The sequence below is a fragment of the Cajanus cajan genome, chromosome 1 (assembly GCF_000230855.2).
Source record: "Cajanus cajan strain Asha chromosome 1, NIPB_CcT2T_4, whole genome shotgun sequence".
Classification (NCBI taxonomy): domain Eukaryota; kingdom Viridiplantae; phylum Streptophyta; class Magnoliopsida; order Fabales; family Fabaceae; genus Cajanus; species Cajanus cajan.
Window position 1 is genome coordinate 31,832,165 of NC_138517.1, and position 25,409 is coordinate 31,857,573.

Here is a 25,409-nt window from a genome sequence, read left to right on the forward strand (position 1 = left end):
AGATTCTCACTGTCAATGATCAATTTTTTCTCGGGTTTTATTTTTTATTTTTCCAATGTAGACCCTCCATATCTTGGGCATGTCATACATAGGCCCATCACTGACAGTAGCATCAATAGATTCATCTCATGGTCTCTATCAAAGTTAAGGTAGGAAACTACTTTTCTTTCCTAAACATTTTTATGGCTTGTAAGAATTTATGACATGAAGACACATAATATGAGGTAATATGTGGAATGTGGATTAATATGCAAAAGAATGCAAGATCCAAGAGAAAGTGCTACAACATATGCAATTTTATGTGTTTGAAGTAAGTGGTGATGCTGAACGAAAGAGCTTCTTTCTTTGCTTCTACCATACAAAAATCTAGATAATACCTGCATATATAAGACAAAAACTTTCAGTTTTAGAATATGTATCAATGTATCACACACTTCAAATCCACAAACATGCAAGCAATAACGTGCTCCACTTTTATTGAAAATTACCACAATAATCAGTTGGTAACAGTACATCTTCCTTGGTAATTTTGAGTAAACTTGCAAACTATATATATTTTCTTTTAAGTATTATTTGTAATTGTTTCATTTGTTTGTTTAAGAACTTAGTTGGTTCGATGATATAATAGATAACTTTAATATAAGAACTCACAATAATAACTTAATGTTGTAACAAGTGGAAGTTCTTAAACCATGAAATGTTACACATTCTTTCAAGGGTAAAATTTATTATAAATCCTTCAGTTTTTTGGTCAAAATTAGTCATAGTCTCTGTACTTTAAAAACCATGATTTTGATCTTGGTATTTTTTATAATTAGAAAATTTTGTCCTTAACCTAATATTCTAAGAGGGATGAAATTCACCGATTATAAAAATTATGATAATCAAAATCATCAACTTTTAAGTATAAAAATTACGTTAAAATTAAAAATTGAAATACCTAAAACAAATTTTACCATTTTTTTAATCAAAGATTTCAATAGGAAGTACCTGAGATAATATGAAACTTGGCCCAATTCTTAATGAAAGACGGACATTGAGTCACGCAATTCTATTTGTTGAATGAAATTGTTGTATGTCAAGCTGCTTATTGAGCTTATTACACCAAATCCTTTTAAAACCTGAACCTGACTTTCCCATTGAGCTTTCAGGCCAACCATTTTGTGCCCACTTTCTAACTTGGATTTTGATCCTTGTTTGATTTTTTGCTCTGCTATTTAGGAAGAAAGAACATCTTTCATTGTACATCACACACACACAATCTAATTTAGTTAGGTGATGTCCATCATAAGAGAAATAATCTATGTACATTTTGACTTGATCCTTTTTACCTTCACTCTCATCATCACTTATGGTGATGTGTTAAGTTCAAGTTTCTTAACCATTTCTATGTGTGGGTACTCACCAAGGACGAAGCAGAAAATAAAGCCAACGATGGCGCAAAGTGAGGCAAAAGAAATATCAATATTTATATAATCCTCTGTTGTCTTGTATTCTAACCACTTTAGAAGAATGTTTCCTGGATACATGTAAATTGCTTGATAATCACAATAATCGCAATATCCAACATGGCTGTGGTCCAGTGTAGATAGGTGTTTATTTGCAAATTTCATCAAGCTTTGTTTTGCATTCAACTTAATAGCCCCCAGAGAATGTTCATCCAACTTTCCAACAATTCCAGAACACAACTTGTTTCCTATTTTCTTTCAAATTTTCAAAAGCCATTGAAGGAAGAAATAAAATCTTCACAGATATGCAACCTCCAACATTTAGGAGACCTTTGGTACGCAAAATGTTTTTACATTTCTTGAAATCTTAATTTCCTATATTTGGTAGCTATTTTAAAAAAAACACAACAATGTAATTTTCCAAAAATCATTTTTGTCTCACTTTCCCACAAAATTATTTTCAAGAGGGAGGTGAAAATTCAACTTTAATTTCCTAATTTAGGGGAAAAGCTTAATACATATAAAAAGATTACTGTATCCTTTTTTTTAAAATAATATATCTCTCTCACTTTCACTCTTCCTCTCTTCCTCTCTCCCTCTCCCTCTTTCTTTCTTTCTCTCTCCCCTTCTATTTCTCTTTATCCCTCTCTCCCACTCTCACCCTCACTCCCCCTCTCTTACTCTTTCCCTCTTCCTTTCTCTCCCTTTCTTTCTCCATTTCTCCTTCTCTTTCTCTTTGTCTCTCTCACTCTCATTCTCACTCCCCTTTCTTCCTCCCCCCTCTCTCTCCTCTTATATTTTTATTTCTCTCTCTTTCTTATATTTTATTATTTATTTAACTTCTCAATTTTAATAATATTATTAAAGTCTATTTTGTTTCTATAGTTTAATAATATTTGTTAAAACTTTTCAATTTATTTATTTGAATGAAATGAAATACAATTTTTTATCCTTCTTAATTATCATGTATCATTTTTATTTTTTTATTTTTTTTTAATTCTTTATTTAAATAATTTTAACTATAAATTTATAATTTTTTAAAATTAGTTTAATGTCATAATTGTTATACAAGATTTGAGTAAATAAATATATCTAATATGTTTATTTTAATAAAGGATATTTTTGTAAAAAAACATTTATATTTCCAAGCACTAGTGAAAAATTAGTCTTTTACGTCAACATTTTCTCGTTAGTCATAAAAATACTCAACGTAAAAAATATGCGTGACATTTTTTAAATTAATCTAAACTTTTTTATGTCGGACCAAAGGGGGTCCGACGTAAAAACTAAAATCTATGTCGAATATGAAGTACAGTCTAACGTAGATTTCAATTTTTATGTCGGACCCCTTTTGACCTAACGTAAAAAAGTTATTTTATTCCCCCCCAGCACCTTCGTCTTTTTCGTGAACGCAAGTGCTTTTATATTTTTTTTCCTCTAAGATTTTTCTCTAGCGATTTCCGGCAACTGTAGTATGAGACCTTTGGGTGTTTTTCGGTCATGGTGAGCGGCGACGACAACGGCGAAGAAACCCATTTTTGATTCTGAACCTATCTCTCCGATTGGGTTGAAGTATTTAGGTGTTTTCACGGATTGAGGTTAGTGCTTTTATGTGTGTGTTGATCTTTCTGTGTAAAAATATTGTTTTATTCCTGCATGCGAGTGTTTTGACACTGTTTTCCTCTTCAACAGTTTCTGGCAACAGCGGTGCGAGACCTGTGGGCGTTTTTCGTTCATGATGCACGGCAGCAAGACCCATTTTTTATTCTGGACCTATCTCTCAGATTGGATTGAAGCATTTGGGTATTTTTTTGGACGTGTTCACGGATTGAGGTTATTTTTTTTATTGTCTATCAACCATTTTACGCCGGACGTGGAGGATGTCCAACGTAATTTTGTGTCAGCTAAAACATCTGACGTAAATTTACGTCTCCCGCATTAACGTCAGACTTTTTTCCGACGTAAAAAATCCAAAATAACAGACGTAAAATGTCTCTTTTGTACTAGTGAGGAATATAATAGTATAACTAAACATGAAAATCTTTAACTCCCAGGAATTCTATATAAATACACTATACAAGAAAAAGTTAAATTTTCGACGGATAATTTCCCACGGACAAAAATCTATCGGAAATTTCCCACGGATTTAGATCCGTCGAAAATTTCCGACAGAATTTTAACTGATGGAATTTCTGACGAAATTTCCGACGAATTTAAATCCGTCTGAAATTTTTGACGGATTTAAATCTGTCTGAAATTTCTGACGGAATTTCCCACGGATTTAAATCAGTCTGAAATTTTTGACGAAATTTCTGACGGATTTAAATCCGTCTGAAATTATTAAATAAAACATAAGCCAATTATTTTTCAAATGCAAACAATCCTGATCCCATCGATACACACAACAATGCACTATATAATATTTTCATTATTATATGGGTGTTTTCAAAATATAAATATATTTTAATGAATAAGATAAATATAAATCAGAGTGAGTGAGGTATGACTTACCTATATATAATTATATGTTTAGGTTATTATAAATTATAAACTAATTAGCGTAAATGTGTTTTTTTTACTTATCTTGAAAAATACCAACACATGATGTCCAAATTTAAGAATAACATATCTTTTCTTTAATTTTTAAAAATCACTCATCTCTTTGAAAATAACGTTATTAATTAAATAAGGAGAAAAAAAGTTAAATTATGTTCTGCAAATCATATATATATATATATATATATATATATATATCATTTATTTCTAAATTACATCCAATACTATGTCATTTTCATGAAAACTTTCATTGATCTTCAATTTTGAAAATAAGATTTTTTTCAATTCATTTTTAAAATTATTACTTAAATTTAATATATTTTTTAAATCACAGGGTGCATGATATTTAAAATAAATTTCAAAAAAGTTGAAATAATGAAATAAGAGATCAAATCTCATTTAATTATTGATATTTGTATTAATAAATTATTTTCTCTTAATAGTATATAAATAGTATTATCTTATATAAGTAGTTGTATGTGCCACTTAAATAAATAAATAAGAAAACTAATACTCACTTAAAAATTTGAAAAGAGATATACGTATAACGTTATTGAGAAAAACTTCAAGTAGGGGTTAATGAAATTTTTTCTAGATTAAATCTTCTTTATTTAAAACTTAAAACATTAAAGTTAAAATAATTACACTAAATAATTATTTTTGTTCCTAATAACTGACTGATTTCTTAAATTTACATTTTATTGATTTCTGAATTTTATATTTAAGTAAATCAGTAAAATACAAAGTAACGAGTATAAATATGAGTATTTAAAACTTCAATGAATCTATATATAGAAAGTAGAGATAAAGACAGAGAAAATGAATGGAAGAAAAATAGTTAAATATATAGTTGTTTGATTATCTATAGTAATAGAAAAGGGAAATATATGTCATCTTGTAACTGATTTTGTCTAAAAAATAATAGATAATCATACCCTTAATTCTTAAGAAATAAATAAATAATTTTTAATTATTTTACTTTAAAAAAGATTTAAAGACACAAAGTGTCTGTTCCCTCTTTTAATTCTCCTAGTATATATATATAATGGAACGTGATAAACTAATTTAATATATATATGAAGAGGGATCTTTTTACTTAAAGAGTAAGTTTACCTAGACTTACTCCATTTAATAACTCATGTTCAACATTAAATTTTAACGATCCAACTGTTCAATTTAAAATTCTTAATGTATAGATCAAATTTGCAAATTTTTAGAAAATTTGAAAATCATTTGATACTTCATTTATTAATTCAAATTGACGGATAATCATAGAATTATTTTATACATTGATTCAAATTAATGAAACGAAGTATCAAATAATTTTCAAATTTTCTAACAATTTACATATTTGATTTATGCATTAAGAACTTTAAATTGAACGGTTAGATCGTTGAAATTTGATATAGAATATGAGTTATTGAACGGAATAAGTCTAGCTAGACTTACTCTTAGAGTAAAAAAATCCATTCTCTTTAATATATACACCATATATATATATACATATATATTAAATGATTTTATTTATAAATTTTGTTAAAAATAAAATTAATATTAAAAATTAAATATTGTTATAAATACTAGGAGGGTTGAATCATTTTGTGCCACTAATAATGATATGTAGATAGAATATTAGAAGATTGTATGTAGTTATTTAGAGAGAATATAATTTTTTGAGAAATTCTATGTGCCCACATTGTTTGAGAGGGTATCCGTACAGTTATAATTTTAAATTTTTTATTCATTTTATTTTTATTTTATATATTCTAATTTTATTTGTAATAATATGATTATATATTTAAATAGTTTAATTTTAATAAATTTTTTAAGTATATTTTTGTCTTTTCACTTAAAATATTTGAATTTCTATATTTTAATTTGAATTATTTTTTAAGTATATTTTTGTCTTTTTGTCTTAAATTTTTGAATTTCTATATTGTAATTTTAATAATTTTTTATTTCTATTATTTATTAATTCTATTCTTTTTTAATGTTTTATAACATTATTAAAATTTTATAATTTTAATCTCTATAATTTTATCTTACTTTTTATTTTATAAATATAATTTGGATTATTCATTTTATAATTAAATTAATTACTTTTTTTAAATTTTTTATGAGTTTACATTCTAAGAATGTATTGAAACCTCTCAATCTTTGATTTTTAGATAGTAACAACATGGACATTCTGATTATTAGACATTATGTTATAATTCTACTCATCGTACTATATGTTATTTTTAAATTTGAACTCCTAAACTTTATTTGTTATGTATGACATTTTATTTTGTATGAATGAACTTGTTTTGATTTACATAATTATGATTGATTTAATATCTTTAAATAGGATAATTATTTAATACAATTTTGAATTTAAAAAAAATAATTTTTCAGAGAATTTCCCACGGATAATCCGTGGGTAATTTCCCATAGATTTATCCGTGGGAAATTACCCACAAATTAGTCCGTGGGAAATTACCCACAGATAAATCCGTGGGAAATTCTGTGAAAAATTATTTTTTTTTAAATTCAAAATTGTATTAAATAATTATCCTATTTAAAGATATTAAATCAATCATAATTATGTAAATCAAAACAAGTTCATTCATACAAAATAAAATGTAATATATAACAAATAAAGTTTAGGAGTTCAAATTTAAAAATAACATATAGTACGATGAGTAGAATTATAACATAATGTCTAGAAATCAAAATATCCATGTTGTTGCTATCTAATAATCAAAGATTGAGGGGTTTCAATACATTCTTAGAATGTAAACTCATAAAAAATTTAAAAAAATTAATTTAATTATAAAATGAATAATCCAAATTATATTTATAAAATAAAAAGCAAGATAAAATTATAGAGATTAAATTTATAAAATTTTAATAATGTTATAAAACATTAAAAAAGAAAAGAATTAATAAATAATAGAAATAAAAAAATTATTAAAATTACAATATAGAAATTCAAAAATTTAAGACAAAAAGACAAAAATATACTTAAAAAATAATTCAAATTAAAATATAGAAATTCAAATATTTTAAGTGAAAAGACAAAAATATACTTTAAAAATTATTAAAATTAAACTATTTAAATATATAATCATACTATTACTACCGTTAAACTATTTAAAATTAAAATCAAACTATTTGTCTGTGGGTAATTTCTCAATAACTTTATATTAAATGTGAATTTTGTAAATTCAACTGTTAAATTGAAAATATTTTACTCTTAAATCATATATACAAAATGTTATATTAATCGAAGATGATTTCTTATAAAACAAAATTAAATCTGTTGCAAAATTTATATTTTCGATGAGAAAATTTTGGTAAGAAAAGCTATATTATTGACGAAATATTTCAGACAAATTTATATTTGTCGAAAATGTAAGAACTGGTTTTAAATTTGATATGAAAATATTATGATATTATTAGATAAGATTTTAAGTTAGTATTTTATTAATGGTTGATAAAAAATAAAACAAGGATAAATACATATTTTGAATTTTATATGTTTGATTTAAGATAACTTACAAAATAACTCTTGGTAAAGTTATTCCGCTCAATAACTCATGGTGTGTGTTGGATTTTATCGATCCAATTAATTGTTAAATTAAAAGTTATTAAATTTTACTAATAATTAATATAAAAAATTAATTAGTTTTGGAATAAATTATTTGCTAATTAACAATAATATTGAAACATTAATTATTTTAAATTATTTAACTAAAATCTTATTGACAATTTACTCTATGATCTTAATATTTTTGTATAACTAATATCTGGTTTCAAATTTGATATAAGAATATTATATATAATTAGATAAGATTTTAAGTTATTAATTTATTAATATTTGATAATTAGAAAAAAAAAAACACAAGGATAAATACATTTTTTTAATTTTATATGTTTGATTTAAGGTAAATAAATATATTAAATTAATTAATAATTTATTTAAAATATTAAAATTTAATTTATAAGTATGTAATAAATAAATATTTATAATTTTATAAATTATATTATCATTATAAATTATAAAATTAAATAATTTAAATTATAATTTTAAATAGAAATAAGTAGATGTTAATTATAAAAGTAAGTACATATAAATAAATAATAATTAAATATATTATTATTATTATTATTATTTGTAAAATAAAATTATTATATATTATTATTATAGTACAAATATGAGATTGTATATTTGAGGATGACTTAAATGAATTAATTTGTACAAGTTATACTGACAACATACATATACATTTCGATAGCTTACTCATCAGAACTTCACAGTTAAGCTGCTTGACCTGGAGTAGTACAGGGATGGGTGACCTTCTGGGAAGTTTCCTAGAAATTGTGTAACATCCCAGCAACCCCCGCATGTGGATATTGTCCGCTTTGGCCGCAGCCCTCACGGTTTTGCTTCTGGCAATGGCACGCATGCCACCCCAAAACGCGTCCACACAAGGAAGGTATCCACACCCATATATATGGCATGCTTCGTTCTCCTTCCTAACCGATGTGGGACTTCACAATCCACCCCCCTCAAGGGAGTCCAGTGCCCTCACTGGCACACCGGCCCGGGTCCAGGCTTTGATACCAAATGTAACATCCCAGCAACCCTCGCATGTGGATATTGTCCGCTTTGGCCGCAGCCCTCACGGTTTTGCTTCTGGCAATGGCACGCATGCCATATATATGGGTGTGGATACCTTCCTTGTGTGGACGCGTTTTGGGGTGGCATGCGTGCCATTGCCAGAAGCAAAACCGTGAGGGCTGCGGCCAAAGCGGACAATATCCACATGCGGGGGTTGCTGGGATGTTACATTTGGTATCAAAGCTGGGACCCGGGCCGGTGTGCCAGCGAGGGCGCTGGACTCCCTTGAGGGGGGTGGATTGTGAAGTCCCACATCGATATCGGTTACGAAGGAGAAAGAAGCATGCCATATATATGGGTGTGGATACCTTCCTTGTGTGGACGCGTTTTGGGGTGGCATGCGTGCCATTGCCAGAAGCAAAACCGTGAGGGCTGCGGCCAAAGCGGACAATATCCACATGCGGGTTGCTGGGGTGTTACATTTGGTATCAGAGCCGGGACCCGGGCCGGTGTGCCAGCGAGGGCGCTAGACTCCCTTGAGGGGGGTGGATTGTGAAGTCCCACATCGGTTAGGAAGGAGAACGAAGCATGCCATATATATGGGTGTGGATACCTTCCTTGTGTGGACGCGTTTTGGGGTGGCATGCGTGTCATTTCCAGAAGCAAAACCGTGAGGGCTGCGGCCAAAGCGGACAATATCCACATGCGGGTTGCTGGGCTGTTACATTTGGTATCAGAGCCTGGACCCGGGCCGGTGTGCCAGCGAGGGCGCTGGACTCCCTTGATGGGGGTGGATTGTGAAGTCCCACATCGGTTAGGAAGGAGAACGAAACATGCCATATATATGGATGTGGATACCTTCCTTGTGTGGACGCGTTTTGGGGTGGCATGCGGGCCATTGCCAGAAGCAAAACCATGAGGGTTGCGGCCAAAGCAGACAATATCCACATGCGGGTTGCTGGGGTGTTACAAATTGCACAAGTAAGGATAAAACACGCTAAACAGTGAAATATCGTGAAATAGAACCCTTGAGAGGCCAAATATGAGGGTTGTTACATTAATAAATTTATTAAAATTAAAAAAAAATTATAATTTCTGACGGAAAATTCCGTCGGAAATTTCTGATGGAAATTTCTGACAGATTTTTTGTAACACCCCATTTTTCTATTTCAATTTTATTTTTTTAAGGGTATTTTGGTATTTTTATAAAGGTGATAGGGGTGATTTAGTAGCTTGGAACGGGCTGTTCCGGAATTGGAACTGGCCGTTCCAAACTACCAAAAAGCATGTGATTTAGTAGCTCGGAATGGGCCGTTCCGGAATTGGAACGGGCCGTTCCAAACTATCAAGTTGTGTGTGAGTTAATAGCCCAGAACGGGCCGTTCTCAAGATGGAACGGGCCGTTCCCAAGATGGAACGGGCCGTTCCGGACTATTAAATATGCCATTAACCCTAATTGAGAACGGGGCTTGGAACGGGGCGTGACCGTTGTGGGTAATTAATGCACACCAGAACGGGCCGTTCTGGTTTTGGAACGGGCTGTTCTGGATGTGATTTTTAGCCATGTTTTAAAGGTCCAGAACGGGCCGTTCCGGATTTGGAACGGGCCGTTCCGGCGTAAAAAGCCTATAAATAGAGCTGTTTGCCACTCCCAAAAAGCACACCTCTCATTCTGATTCTGAATTCTTTTCTTCTGCTCTCTCTTCTTTCCTCTACTTTCTGCTTCAGACCGGGGGGAACCCAGCGAGGGAGATCAACCAGATCTAGTCTAGATTCAGCTTCTTCATATCTAGGTACGGGGGAAAAGGGAATTATTTATATATAGAGTTACATGAGGGAATTGGGTAGAGGAAGAACCCCTTAGAATTATGAGCAATTTTAGAAATATTTCTGTTTGAAGAATTATTGGAATTATTTGATTCTGTATATATTTAGGACAATAAATATATATTTTGTTTGTAAAAATGATGCTCTAGGAGAGAGAACGAAATTATAGAAAAGTGTTTGTAGGCTAGGTTTTGGAAAAATTGAAATATTTCTGTTTGAGGAATTAATGATACCATTAGATTCTGTATGTGTTGAGGATTAGAAATATATATTTAATTTATAAGAATGATGATCTGAGAGGGAGAACGAAACTGTAGAAAAGTGCTTGTGAGTTAGGTTTTGAAAGAATTGAGGCTTTTATTGTTTATGTTAAAGTTTTATTAAATTGATAATTCCATTATTTATAATATTAATTTATGAATGTTATTGGTATATTATTTGATAAGAATTGATGATCTAGATGTGAATTGCTCGAATGGTGTGTAAACCCTTATTTTGTTAGACTTATCTGTTGTGCATGTAATATGGAATTGAGATGAAATGAGATGTTGTGTGGATATGATTATGATTGTGATTGTGGTACCTCACACTAATGACCAGGGATGAGACAAACCTTGAGTAGTGATGCTTCAAGGACGAGCGTGCCCTTGGCATAGTGTGGGATGACTGAGGCAATTAACACGCATCAGTTATGTCACATATGGCAGCCCTAACATAGGGTTAATTGCAAGAGATTGTGTGGATTGTAATGTGCTTGTGGTTCCTCACACTAATGACCAGGGATGAGACGAACCCTGGGTAGGTGATGCTTCAGGGACGAGCGTGCCCCTGGCATGGTGTGGAATGAGTGAGGCAATTAACCCGTATCACTTGTGTCAGTTGTGGCGTGGTCTTGACATAGTGTTAATTGTAAGATTTATGTGGATTGTGATGGATTGATGTAGTTGTGAATTGAGATGTGAAGATGATGAATGATTGATAAATTATAATATATATATGAACGCTTGTAATTATTTTATTAAGCAACGAGTTATGATGAGATTACAATTGTGGTGTGTTTGTATGTGCTTTGCATATAGATATTTTCTTTTCTCACCGTATAAATTGTGGATGTTTTAGGTGAGGAAGATCCGGCTTCGAGTGGCATCTAGAATGCCAACAGTTGAATTGTGGGGATGCTCTGATATTGTGACATCGGGGCAGAGGAATTTAGAACATAGGTTTTATATAGATTTGGAATTGTAAACGTTATTTTTGAAAACAATTTGTAAACTCTTGCGTTTCATTTTTTTCTATTATTATTGTGGTTGTTGAAGAATAATTTCAAAGATTTTTATGTGAACCCTTTTTACCGAAATTGAAAAATTTATTTGTAAGTTTTTATTATTACAATATATGTGTTGGGGTAGTAAGGGTGTCACATTTAGTGGTATCAGAGCAGGTCGATCCAATCGGCCGTGAGTTATGAGTCTACTATGCTTGTTTGGTTGATAATTTATGGAATGAATTGAATGTGGAATTTGTTGATATGTTAGTGCTATGATTGATTAAGTTGGTTGTTTACTTATAGTATAATTGGTAACTTTTCTGGTGACCAGAAAAGTAATGGGAGGAGGTAGGAACGATCGTGCAATCGCTGATGCTCTTCAAGCGATGGCTCAGGCTCTTGGTAATATGAACCAGCAACCAGAGGTAGATTGGCTGGAGAGATTCCAGCGAAATAATCCACCAAACTTTCGTGGGGGTTATAATCCTGATGGAGCTGCTGAATGGATTTTTGAAGTTGAAAAGATATTCCAAGCTATGGGATGTCCTTTGATACAGAAGGTGACTTTGGCTGCCTTCATGCTTTCTGGAGAGGCTGGCATCTGGTGGCAAGGTACTTTACAAAGAATGATAGCTGCGGGTACCCAAGTGAACTGGGAGAATTTCAAGCGGCTATTCTTGGAGAAATACTTTCCCCGAGATGTGAGACATAAGAAACAAGTGGAATTCCTTGAATTGAAGCAAGGAGATGATTCTGTGGCTGAGTATGTGACTAAGTTTGAAGACTTGGTCAGATTTTGTCCCATGTATGATGGTGTGAACAATGAGGAGGACAAATGTGTGAAGTTTGTGAGTGGTCTTCGCCCAGAGATTAAACAAGTTTTCAATTATCAAGGGATCACTCACTATCACGAATTAGTAAACAAGTGCCGAGTATATGATGAGGACAACCGTGCTAGGGTAACTCATTATAGGAGTGGAGGACCTATGAGGAATAATAAGTTTGGGTCATCTAGTAAGGGTAAACCTTACACCAAGTCTGCCGAGAATACGAGCTCTAAAGTGAATAATCAAGATTCTGTGCAACAAAGGAGCCAAGCTAGCCAAATGTCTAGAGGAGGGAGTGTGAGTTCTGTTCCACAGAACAACTGCTTCAACTGTGGGAAGCCAGGGCATAGGGCAATTGAGTGTCGGATACCAAGAGCAATAACATGTTACAACTGTCAACAGAAGGGACACAAAGCTAATGAATGCCCCAATAACAAGAAAGGAACATCAGAGGTTGGAGGAAGCGCTAGTAAACCTAGAGCGACAGGAAGGGTGTTTGCCTTGAGTGGTGCTGAAGCTACTCAATCCAAAGACTTAATCCAGGGTATGTGTTTCATCAATGGAACTCCTCTAATTGTTTTGTATGACTCTGGTGCGACTCACTCTTTTATATCACATGTGTGTGTGTCCAAATTAAAATTACCTATTTCTTCCTTATCTTTTGAATTAATAGTAGAGACACCAACTAGTGGTTCAGTGTCTACTTCTGATGTCTGTTTAAAGTGTCCTTTGATTATTGATGGTAGAGATTTCATGGTTGACTTAATTTGTTTGCCTCTAAGTCAGCTAGATGTTATTCTGGGTATGGACTGGTTATCTTCTAATCATGTCCTTTTGAATTGTGCTAATAAATCTATTGTTTTTGGTGAGCCTGTTGAAAAAGTGAGTAAGGATTATTTGACTGCCAACCAAGTTCAGGTATTTTTACAAGAAGATGCCCAAGTGTACATGTTGTTAGCTTCTTTGAATTCTGAGAGTAATGTTTTGGTGAATGAACTGCCTGTTGTGTGTGACTTTTCGGATGTCTTCTCTGATGATATGTCTAGCTTACCACCTAGAAGAGAAGTAGAATTTTCCATAGACTTAATACCAGGTACAGGACCTATTTTTATTGCACCTTATAGGATGTCACCCGTAGAGTTAGTGGAGCTTAAGAAACAAATAGAAGACTTGTTGGAGAAGGGGTTTGTGAGGCCTAGTGTATCACCTTGGGGAGCACCCGTGCTATTAGTTAAGAAGAAGGATGGTAGTATGAGATTGTGTGTAGATTATCGCCAGTTGAACAAGGTGACCATTAAGAATAAATATCCATTGCCTAGGATAGATGATCTTATGGACCAGTTGGTGGGTGCTTGTGTATTTAGTAAAATTGATCTTAGATCGGGGTACCATCAGATTAGAGTTAAGAGTGAGGATGTATCTAAGACAACATTTAGGACTCGTTATGGACACTATGAGTATCTAGTAATTCCTTTTGGTGTGACAAATGCTCCTGCAATTTTTATGGATTACATGAACCGAATTTTTCATCCGTATTTGGATAAATTTATAGTTGTCTTCATAGATGACATACTAGTTTATTCCGAGACTAAAGAGGAGCATAAGAAACACTTAAAGGTAGTACTTCAAACTCTGAGGGAGATACAACTTTATGCCAAGTTGTCTAAGTGTGACTTTTGGCTAGAGGAGGTGAGTTTCTTAGGACATGTGATTTTAAGTGGGGGTATAGCAGTAGATCCATCTAAAGTTGAGGCGATGCTTAAATGGGAGACACCTAAGTCAGTTAGTGAGATTAGGAGTTTCCTTGGATTGGCTGGATACTATAGAAGATTCATAGAGGGATTCTCTAAGTTAGCATTACCCTTGACAAGTTTAACCAGGAAAGGAGTTGTGTTTGTATGGGATAGTAAATGTGAGAGTAGTTTCCAAGCCCTTAAGGAGAAGTTGACTAGTGCACCTGTTTTAGTGTTGCCTGACCTTAGTAAGACTTTTGTGGTTTATTGTGACGCTTCTAAGATGGGTTTGGGTGGAATGTTAATGCAAGAGGGAAAGGTCGTATCTTATGCATCTAGGCAATTGAAAATACATGAGAAGAATTACCCCACCCATGATCTCGAATTAGCAGCTGTGGTATTCACACTTAAGATTTGGAGACATTATTTATATGGTTCAAAATTTGAGGTGTTTAGTCACTACTAGAAAAATTAAAATTAGAGAGGGAACAAATTCGGCACTAATTTTGATAAAATCTGTCACAAATCAATTAGTGACGGAATTTGTGACGGAAATGATTCCGTCACAAAATTTGGCGTCACAAAATATTTAGTAACGGATTATTTTCTCCGTCACAATTAGTGACGGAATTAAGGCATGACAAACAGTATAATTTCCGTCACTAATTTCTAATAATAAATGTTTAGAAATTAATAAAAATCCGTCCAATTTGTGAGGGATTAAATCCCTCGCAATTTGTGAGGGATTAAATCCGTCACAAAACTGTGATGACTTTAATTAAGTAGAATCCGTCATAATTTGCGACGCCAGAATTCCGTCACAATTTGCGACGGATTTTATCCGTCACTAACTGGGATGAATCCCTCACTAACTGTTGATGACTAAATTTGAGGAAACCATTGTTTTTAAGAGTCTGGTAATCGATTACCTATACATGTAATCGATTACCTATACATGTAATCGATTACTAGACAATGAAAATCATATGTTCGGAATTTACTTATTAAAAGGTTCTCTGGTAATCGATTACCCATTTCTTGTAATCGATTACCAGAAGATGAAAATTTCAAATTTGAATTTAAACTTTACAACTTGAAACTAAACCGTTGTAATCGATTACCAAGTCTTGTAATCGATTACCAGAGCCTATTATTCTGGACTAAACAATAACATTTGTCTTCTGAAATTTAATAACAAGTAACTAAGTGTGCTATATAATCCTATCAGATGCAAACAATCATTGAAAAATGCGTTTATAGTATGTTAATGGAACAATTATTGATTCAAGATCTTGCGTATTTAATTTGTACAATTAATCAACTGTATATAATAACTCATTACTATTGTCCAACATATTATATTCATATGTTCTCATATAGTAAAACTCTAACAGTAATAATTATAAAAATTGAATGATAAAAAGGTTATAAATACCTTCAGTAAATCAGAAACCTTCTCAGTAATATATCTTTGTTCAATATTGACTCCCTCCTATGTTACTTATGAACATGAATGCACAGTATAACTTCATCAACACATTACACCTAAAAGTAAAACTTAATAAATTCTAGGAACAATATATATAAATTATTGCAACCAAAACTACATGCCTGGGTGGGTTCAAAACTATATACGGAATAAATAATACAAAAACACAATAACAAAACTCCAGCAACTTAGGTACTCACCAATTCCAGTTTCTGAATTATCAAGATTCCCCTACTTTTGATCTAGAGACAAGCCAGATCCTACTTTTTCCTGAAACAGTTTTTAATAGGCAAATTGAAGTCAAGTTAAGGCAATACAACCAATAACTTAAAAAACCAAATCAAATAGCACACCACTAACTGCAGACAATAACTTAAATAATAAATTGTGTTGCACAAGTAAAGTGTTACCAAACATACAAACCAGGTGTCATCTAAAATAAAACATTCGGATGAACTTGGGGTTCCCGACAATAAAACATTGCACCCAATTGAAAATCTCACAAAAGAGTTTGATGATTAAAGCAGCTCCTTACCTCCTCAACGTGTTGGGCATCACCAAGCATGCTCCCGACAAGAACATTAAAAATCATTTCATATTCTAAATATAAAAGACCAAAAAGCACAGAATCATAAAATAAATTTCAAATTAAGTTTCCACATTCATACATAACACCATTGAAAGTCAAAATTCTTGAGCACAAATTAAGTTTTCAAGTATAATTATCAAATGATCTTTTGTGCAACAAACCTTTCTCTAACAGCTCCACCAAATAATACACCTCCATAGGCCCGGTTTACTGTCCTGCGGTTCCTAGGCAATCTGGACCTCTTGTATTCAGCAGGTCTCAAGTGTGGGATCTGCAGATTATGTAAGGATTAGAAAATCATGATAGGAGAAGAATGCTGCTCACACTACTTAGGACATGTTCCGATAAACAGCTTAATTAAATACCAAAGGAAAATTTAGGTAAACAGCTTCATTAAACACTTATTAAAACATGCATTTGGAAAAACTTATTTACAGTTTCATTGAGTTTATCTTGCAACGCAAGCACTATAAAAGTTCAAAAGCTTCTTTTAGTTTGTTTTACTTAGCTCTCCAAAATAGCTTACAAAAACAGTATAACTTTCTTCCCTCATTGATTAAAGGTACAAATTACACACATAAGCACTTCTTCAATAAGTGCTTAATTAAGTTGTTTACACGTAAGTGTTTACCATGTACACATTTGAATAAATAGTTACTATAATGGAAGAGGAATTATAGCAAAACTACTTTCATATACATTGTAAGCGGTTTTCATGTTATTCAAAAGATTGGAATAAGTTGAAACAAAATTTGTATACATCATAAGCTATTATTATTAACTGTCCCAAGCCTAAACAAAATGTAAATAAGTTCTCCCAAACATCATTATTCAATATGTTCATATTAAGTGAAAGCTTACTCATAAGCTTGGCCAGGAGCTTACAACAATAGGCCATAATCAAAACTCGTTCCAATCAGATAACATAACTCATTAACATTCAAAATCTGAATTCAGTTATCTAAGAATTAAGGCTACCAACAAACACCCAAAGGACTTGAAAATTATAGCATCCAAAACACCTCCTTAAAATGTCCATACCAACACCCATTCCAATCAGATAACTGAGAAAAATCATTAAGAAAAGCAGCTCAATCTCATTCCCACAACCTATCCTCAATAGATACATACCCGTCACAAAAAACATAATCAATTAGGCACTAAACCAAAATTGAAGGGAAAAAAATAAGAATCATCCAAAAATTTTCCATCTCAACAATTTCACAAGACACAAGATAGACAAATTTCCCCAGAGTACAAAGCATGCCTATCAGATACATTCAGTAATTTTATAAATACCCAGATCTCTAAGTATACCAATTTTCATATATACAAATTAGATTCTTCACAACAAATCACTGATCCTTAGTATTCAAAGGCAATATGAAAAAGAAGACAAAATAAATAAAAAAATATACATACCCCTTGGATCCTCTTTCAAGTGACAGGGCATTTGGGTCCGCTTGCCCTCTTCTTAGTGGTCTGGTACACCAACTTCCCACCTGAGACATACCCATTTGCAAAGGTCAGTTAAGCCACCAAACAGCATTAACAAAACACTACAATAAATGAGCTAAATAGTGGAGGTTATTTTTACGTTTAGTGGAGGTTTTTACCCTCCGCAAAATAAATCGCAGAGGTTTCCAAAAACCTCCGCAGTTATATTCGCCGCAAGCATATAGTTCAAAGATTTAATTCAAAGATTTACAATTCAAACTTCTATTATAAATCCAAGTACAACATAAAATCCATAACATTGTCAAATTAACCTTATACTAAACTCTAAATCCGAAATACATTATAAGCAATCTAAGGGTTGCTAGCACTAGATGATCCTCTTGCATCCAAAGGTGTATTAGGAACACTTGAAGCATCGTTTGGCTGAAATAATAAAAGCAAAATAACTTAGTTAAGTCTATCAATGGAACAGAGCTGCAATATACCGGGTATTTAGAATAACATCCAATGGAACCATCAGTGTACCGGAAATGCAACAATATAAGTCTATCAATGGAACAGAGCTGCCAAAAAACAAAGATATAAACTGAAAGTATAGAAGCTCAATGTACCTAAGCAGCCAAATACATATGCCCAAGAGGAAGCCAGTTTTATACCAAGTTCCAACGTGCAAAATCATAAACTAAAAGTATAGAAGCTTCAACGTACCTGAGAAGATAACAACACCATCAGCAGACACCCTCACCAACTCTGGCAGGGTTTTATTCAAGTATCTTGGAGATAAGTAACACAAGATAAAAGGAGCAGAAAAATAGAAAATCTTAGCATTAAAAATATAGAAGAATAGGCGATAATAGGTGATAATAGATATTGAAGAGTTGAAAGTAAGAAATAATTATTTGGTGTAATTTACCATTTAAGATAATAACTATGGTGCGCACCTGTTTAGAAATGGATGTCACAACTCAATGGCTCTCAGTAAACTCAGCATTATAGATGAGAAAAAGTGGAAATCAAAAGAAGGAATCCTCTTTAAAATCATAGTATAAATATTCGGATAGAAGAAATCACCAAAATCACCAAACTCTGATAGAAGGGCTTGAATATCCATTCCCATGCCCCTATCATCATCATCCCAGTCCCAGTAAGACCCAATTGGTTCGTTTCCTACTCTTGTGAATTGTTCACCTCCATGAAACCAAAATCAGACATGTAAGCATCTTGCACTGGAATGTTTGTAGTTGTACTTAACAATTCTGTCACTCCAGTTCGAGGCCGCTTAGAGCCCTGCAGAGAGACAAAGAGACTTGAATCTAAGTTGAACAGAAAAGTTTTAAGCAAAACTAGTTGATTAGCTTACAACTGGTTTCTACTTATTCTGCTATAACCAAATCTAGATCTGACTAACTTGAATGGGCAGTTATTGCAATATGAAACTAAAAAGTATAGGAGTGTCATATGGGGAGGTTACTGGAATTTTTTCCCTACTAAAAGTTAACAGATCTAACAAAAGTAACAATGATTCATAATAAAAGGGCAAGCATGAATTAATAATATTAAAGTAGACAACTATACTATAAAAAAAATAAAAATAAAAATAAGAGTCTGTCATTTGGTTGTATAAAAGAGAAAATTACATTTTCTATGAACAAGAGAAAAATACAATATTCTCGTAGCCTTTATTTGTTGAAATAGATGAATCAACAAAGGAAACAAAAAGATAAAACATATTTTTTAATATTAGCATATCTTATTTATAGGATTAAAATAATACATGGTTTGTATAACAATTATATTTTGTTTAAAATGTTTTTTAAGTTATATATTTTTAATTTTACGCTACAAAACTTATCTAAAAAAAATATAAGATTATGATCGGAAAAATATTTATTTATATATATATATATATATAGAAAATCTAACAATGAGCAATATGCTGTGAAAATATTTAGCCCTTATAAGTTTGTACCTAATCAAATGCATAAAAATGGGATGTGGAGTAGTTTTTGGTCATCTTTGGGCTTCGCTGTCATTTCAACAAATCATTGGGTAATGAAATGCAATTTACTCTTAAAAGAATTATATTCAGCCTTCCCAATGATTTATTTATATATCAGCATCTGAGCATAATACAACCATTTCACTGCAAGGAGGAAGAAACATTTACTGAAAAAATGTATACTTGTTGTACATGGACAAATGACAAACATCGGGTTTTTTTTTATCAATAAATTCTAATTATATTGGTAATGAGAATCAAAATGTAATAAAAGTTGAACAAATTTTAGTGAAACAGGCCAAATTTCAGACTGATTTGATCTGAAATCTATACAATACACAATCCTCAAATTTAGAGCAAGGTGCAAGAGGATGTATGTTCTACTAGGCAGTAGACAATAAAAAATAAATGCAGAGATAGTGCTGCATGAATGTTAAAAACAATGATATAATGCAAAGTTTAAACCAAAAAATGACATGTATTGAAATAATAAAAGGTTTACAAAGTATGTAGCTTGGATGAGACTGAGAAGCAAACAAAGTCAACAGATGTCTTTTAAATCACTTAATTCTGATTTCTGATTAAGAAGGTACAGAATGAACATTAAAAGTTTTCCAAAGATTACCTTTTGTTTCTTTTTGTACTCTTCCCAGGTAATGGTGTGAGATGTGTTGAGGCTAGCCAAACGAGCAGCATGCCATTCTGGTGAATGAAATGAACCATCCACCTGCGATTGTCGTCATCAATATCGGTCCAGGGTAAAAATGAAATAGGTCCAATCCAACATTCAAGCACTATAAAGCATTTTAATCTTATAATGTAATATACAAGATTCCAAGAAACCAGTGAAAGGAAGAGGAACCAGGCAGGGATGGTCCCATCCAATTCTGCAACCAAAATCTGTATGTTTCACATTAATATAGTATGAATCACAGGGTCTTCTAGGAATTGAAGTATAATGGTTCATATGACAGCACAATGAAATGCACATATAACAATTCATCTGACAAAACTAAATTTGTTGCAGCTCAAGTGGCACCAAGAACTGTAGTTTAGGTGGCAACAATTAATAAAGTAAAAATTTGTATCCAAAACAAAAATAAGATCAAATTAAAAAAAATAAAGATGGCTGTATTGCACATGAAACAGAGGAGGCCATTGAAAAAAGAAAATAGTTTAAAACAAAGATGACAAGGCACAGTAGCATGTGAATTAATGAGATTTGCTTGCTATGTAGCTGATTTGGTTGGTGGTTAGCTCCTATTATGTGATCACTTCATCCCATAATAGGAGACTCAACAAAATGAAGTTTGGGTAAATTCCTGACACTAATTTTGTTGGGCTGAAATATGTTGTCAGTTCCAGATCTAGGGGAGCCAAGACTTACTTCAACATAACAATTCTGCCCCCTCAGCTGGCAACCAACACCCTGGGAAACATGATTAGGGAGACCTATAATTCCATTGGACACCCTATATTTGGTAGAACTGCTATTAAAAAAAAGGAACTCAATCTGCCAGTCATGGGTAATATCTTGATATATCAAATGTCTATCTAAAAGGTTATAGAAGGGACCTGAAATAGCTTTGTTTGACCAGATCACTAGGTGAACAACCAGTCAAGCTGCTACGCATTAGAGAAACAATCACTACCACAATAATGAAAAATAAAATCAAACATGGTGCCAAGAAAAGTCATCTGGAGAACTAAGATAAACATAAATTTATTTTCACCAAACTAAACAGTTAACCAAGAAGAATTTAAACTCACCTAAACCCCACTATCTTAAGCAACATCTTGAGAAGCTCAATGGCCGAGCACTATTTCTTATAACTATCAGCAAGCACTCTCAGATTCGTTCCTATTTTATAAATGCGTTCTCTCAGCACCTCAAAGAAGTCCTCAACAAAAGCTTCTATGGCACCTTCAAACCCCACGCCCAAGAAGTCACACTTAGAAGCCCGAGCTTAATTATCTCGCGCGCAAGAACCGAGGCCGTGGTCGTCCCATCACCCGCAGAGCCTTCTTCATGATGCGGCTTATGTTGGCGATGGGAAGGTACCTGTGTTGCTCGTGGACGTTGGAGCGAGGGCTGTGGTCGCCACTCTCGTGGCTGCCGCAGCCGGGGCTCGCAGGACCCTCCGCCATGCTCGCCAGAACCCTAATTTGAGAAAGGGAAAAAGGGAAAACATGAGGCGAAACCCTAGAGAGAGGGAGGAAGGGGGAATGTTAAGAATACCTGAGAAAGGGGCACAATGATTGTTGAGGAGAGCATGAGGAAAAGGATTTTCATCCCTCACGAGCGTTTGGGTACCGCGATGTTCTTCGAGGATTTGGGGTCGAGCATTTGGGTACCGCGATGTTCTTTCATCCCTTATGGTGCTTAAGGGGTTTGTGATTTTTTAGGGAGGGAAATCAAAATTTTTTTTTAGTTTGTTGGAGAGGTAAGCTGTAAAGTTGAAGAGGGAAATTCCAGATTTTGGAATTTATTTGAGGGAAATTTTTTTGGAGGCAGAAACTGGAAAAATAATATTTATTTAATAGAGATTATAAACCTCTGCAAATTAAATAAAAAAAATTGTAGTTTTTAATAAATTAAGGAGGTTTTTGAAACCTCCACAAAATGACCTCCACTATTTAACATTTTTTTGTAGTGAAATCAGATTTTGACAACAACCGAAGGAGCATAATTGAGATCAGGAGAAAAACACACAGTTGGGGAAAAACAAAACATAAAAAAATTGAAAGAAAAAGCATACCAGGGGTCTTAACAACCCGGTGTTGGTTCGATTTGGTAGAATAGCTATGGGGCTTCCGGTAAGTGAGCCTCTGAACCATCGTTGTTGTTGACGAAAGCAAATGCTCAAACATTAACGAGAAAACACGAGCAAGAAAGTAAAAAAGCAAAGGAGCACGCACGTCAAGCCAGAAAGAGAATGGAGAAGAAAGGAGGAAGAGAATAGAGAAATGGAATTGAAAACCTAACCTGGGCGGCGAACTCTTAAATTTTTGGGGAGACAGAGCGAAATGTAAGGCGCGGGGGTTTGGGACTGATAAAGAAAGGGTTTTATTTTATTATTTATTTCCAAATTTTATTAACAATATTTTTTAAAATAAATTTTACATTAAATTATTAATTATAGTTATTTTTTAACTAAATTATTTAATTTTAGTTTTTATAATAATTTTTTTATTATTTTTATACTATAATATATTAAAAGATTGATCTATTTCAATAAAAATGAATAATAATAATTATTATTTTTATATTAAATTTACAATAATATATTGAAATTATATATACTTTTATTTATCTTTTTAAATATTAAACTTGTTGATTTATATAATAAAGTGAAATTTATAAGTCTAAAAATTTGTATACTTTATAATGAGTGTGCATGCTTTGTAAATTATCACTTGAGAGTACAAACGAGAGGTTAGAGTTGTTTGAGGCTAATTTGATGGTGTTTCATTCTACCGTTGATTGTGGATAGTTATTACAATGTCAATTAATTCATATGTTATTTCCCTTCCTTTTTCTTTGTGATACATATGAATATATAGTTCTAATATTTATTCATTTGAATCAATTCTAACTCATATTTTTCACAATATTAGGATACTTGAAAACACAAGATCGAGTAATACCTGTTATATTAACAACTTTCATGCAAAATAAAATATCTCCATTTTTTAGGTTGTGCTTATTTCTTTCATAAATCTAAATTAGATTAATTTATAAGTTTGCTTTTAAGCATAAAAAATAAGAAATTAAAGGATATTATTTTATTAAAAAAAATAAGAAATTTTTAATTTTTAACTAAAAATTTAAATTTTAAAATTAACAATTATGAAATTAGAAAAATATTTTTCAATAAATAACTAAATTAGTTAATTATTATTTATTTTATATTTGTGGACATTATCTTCTTATAGTTAATGACTTTTATAGAGTGTTTTAAAGGTTTTTAATAATTATTAGTATTTTAATAATGAATATTTATGAAAATTAATTTTTATAATATTTTGATTTTTAAGTAGCCCAAAACGGGCCGTTCTCACACTGGAACATTTGTGAAATTCCTTAAAATAGTATAATTTCAAATTCTCGCAAAAAATAGGAGAATTTGAAATTTCTCATATTTGTTTTTCTTATTTCACCTATATATTTTATCTTTTCTTTTCATTCTTTTAATTATTAGACATTCAAAAATATTTTTAAAATTATTAAAAATATTATCTTATATTAATTTTTAAAATTATTAAATATTTAAAAATTAGCTAATATTTATTTTTATAAAATTTATTTTAAAAATCTCAACATATAAATATATTTTTAAAATTAATTTTATCATGATGGAATCAAATTATCATATCTAACCTAATAATTTAAAATTTGAGATATTTGAATTGACTTAATTATCCAAACAAAATATTTTAAGAATGATAGAAATTGAAATCAAAGTAATTCAAATACCAAGAATTTAAAATTCCTTGAATTTGTAAAATTCCTCATCCAAACACACCATAAGGGAATGCAATTGTAAGAGACAATTATATGAGTAAGATGTTTATTGTATGGATTAGAGTACTAGGTAGGTTCTTAAGAGAACCCTGAGAGAACCAAACAAACTATGCAAGTTTATATTTTACTTTTTGATTGTTCTGTTGTATTCCTTGTTGCATGACATGTATGAATATCTATTTAATTCCACAAATACATGAGTTTTGATTTGAATTAAACATGTTTGGTATTTCAATTATGAAAAATATTATGTTATTCAATTTTTGTTATTTGTGTTATGGTATGTGGGGTAGAGGGTGTCACACAAATGATATATATTTATTATTAATAAATACATAATATATATATATATATATTATATTTTTATAATATTATTCATAAATTAATATCAATAATATTATTAGTATATTTATACATAAACTAATAATTTGATAAATATAACTTATTATATATTAATATACTTTTACAAAAATATAAATATACATATCTTATCTACTATATTTATATTTTTGTAAAAGTATATTAATATATACTAAGTTATATTTATCAAATTATCAATTTATCTATAAATATACTAAAAATATTATTGATATTAATTTATTAGCAATATTAAATTATTAATAATATATAAATTTTATTTATTTAGTAATAATAAATATATATCATTTGTTACATTAATAAAAATTATAGTATATGTTAACTTAAATAAGCAAATAATTGTATAATTTTAAATTATTATTATTATATATATATATATATTAAAATTTTAAAATTATTAAATTTTTAATGGGAGAGATTCAAATTGCACAATTATGATTTTTGAGGGACTATAATTGTTCAATTAAAAATTAAACGACTAAAATTGCACAATTACAATCCTTTAGGGACTAAAATTATCCAATTAAAATCTTAGAGATCAAAATTGCACAATTACAATACTTGAGGGATCAAAAATGTAATTAAGCCAAAATTAAATTAATATTCTTTTTTTTTTTTAATTTCACAAGTTTTTTTTAAAATATTTTTAATGAATGTCTTAGTTTCTTATGTTCAAAATTGACAATTTTTTATTTAATTAAATGAATTTC

The 25,409-nt window shown here is 31.3% G+C and overlaps 1 pseudogene across 1 annotated transcript; it reads right to left on the minus strand.

Annotated features, from left to right (window-relative positions):
• Positions 1-15,702: 15,702 nt before the first annotated feature.
• LOC145949389 (large ribosomal subunit protein eL34-like) lies at positions 15,703-22,923 on the minus strand (annotated as a pseudogene). Its single transcript, XR_014427593.1, has 3 exons — positions 22,556-22,923; positions 17,762-17,841; positions 15,703-16,610 (listed from the first exon to the last, which is right to left on the minus strand). The product of XR_014427593.1 is annotated as a large ribosomal subunit protein eL34-like (transcript).
• Between the last annotated feature and the right edge of the window lie 2,486 nt (positions 22,924-25,409).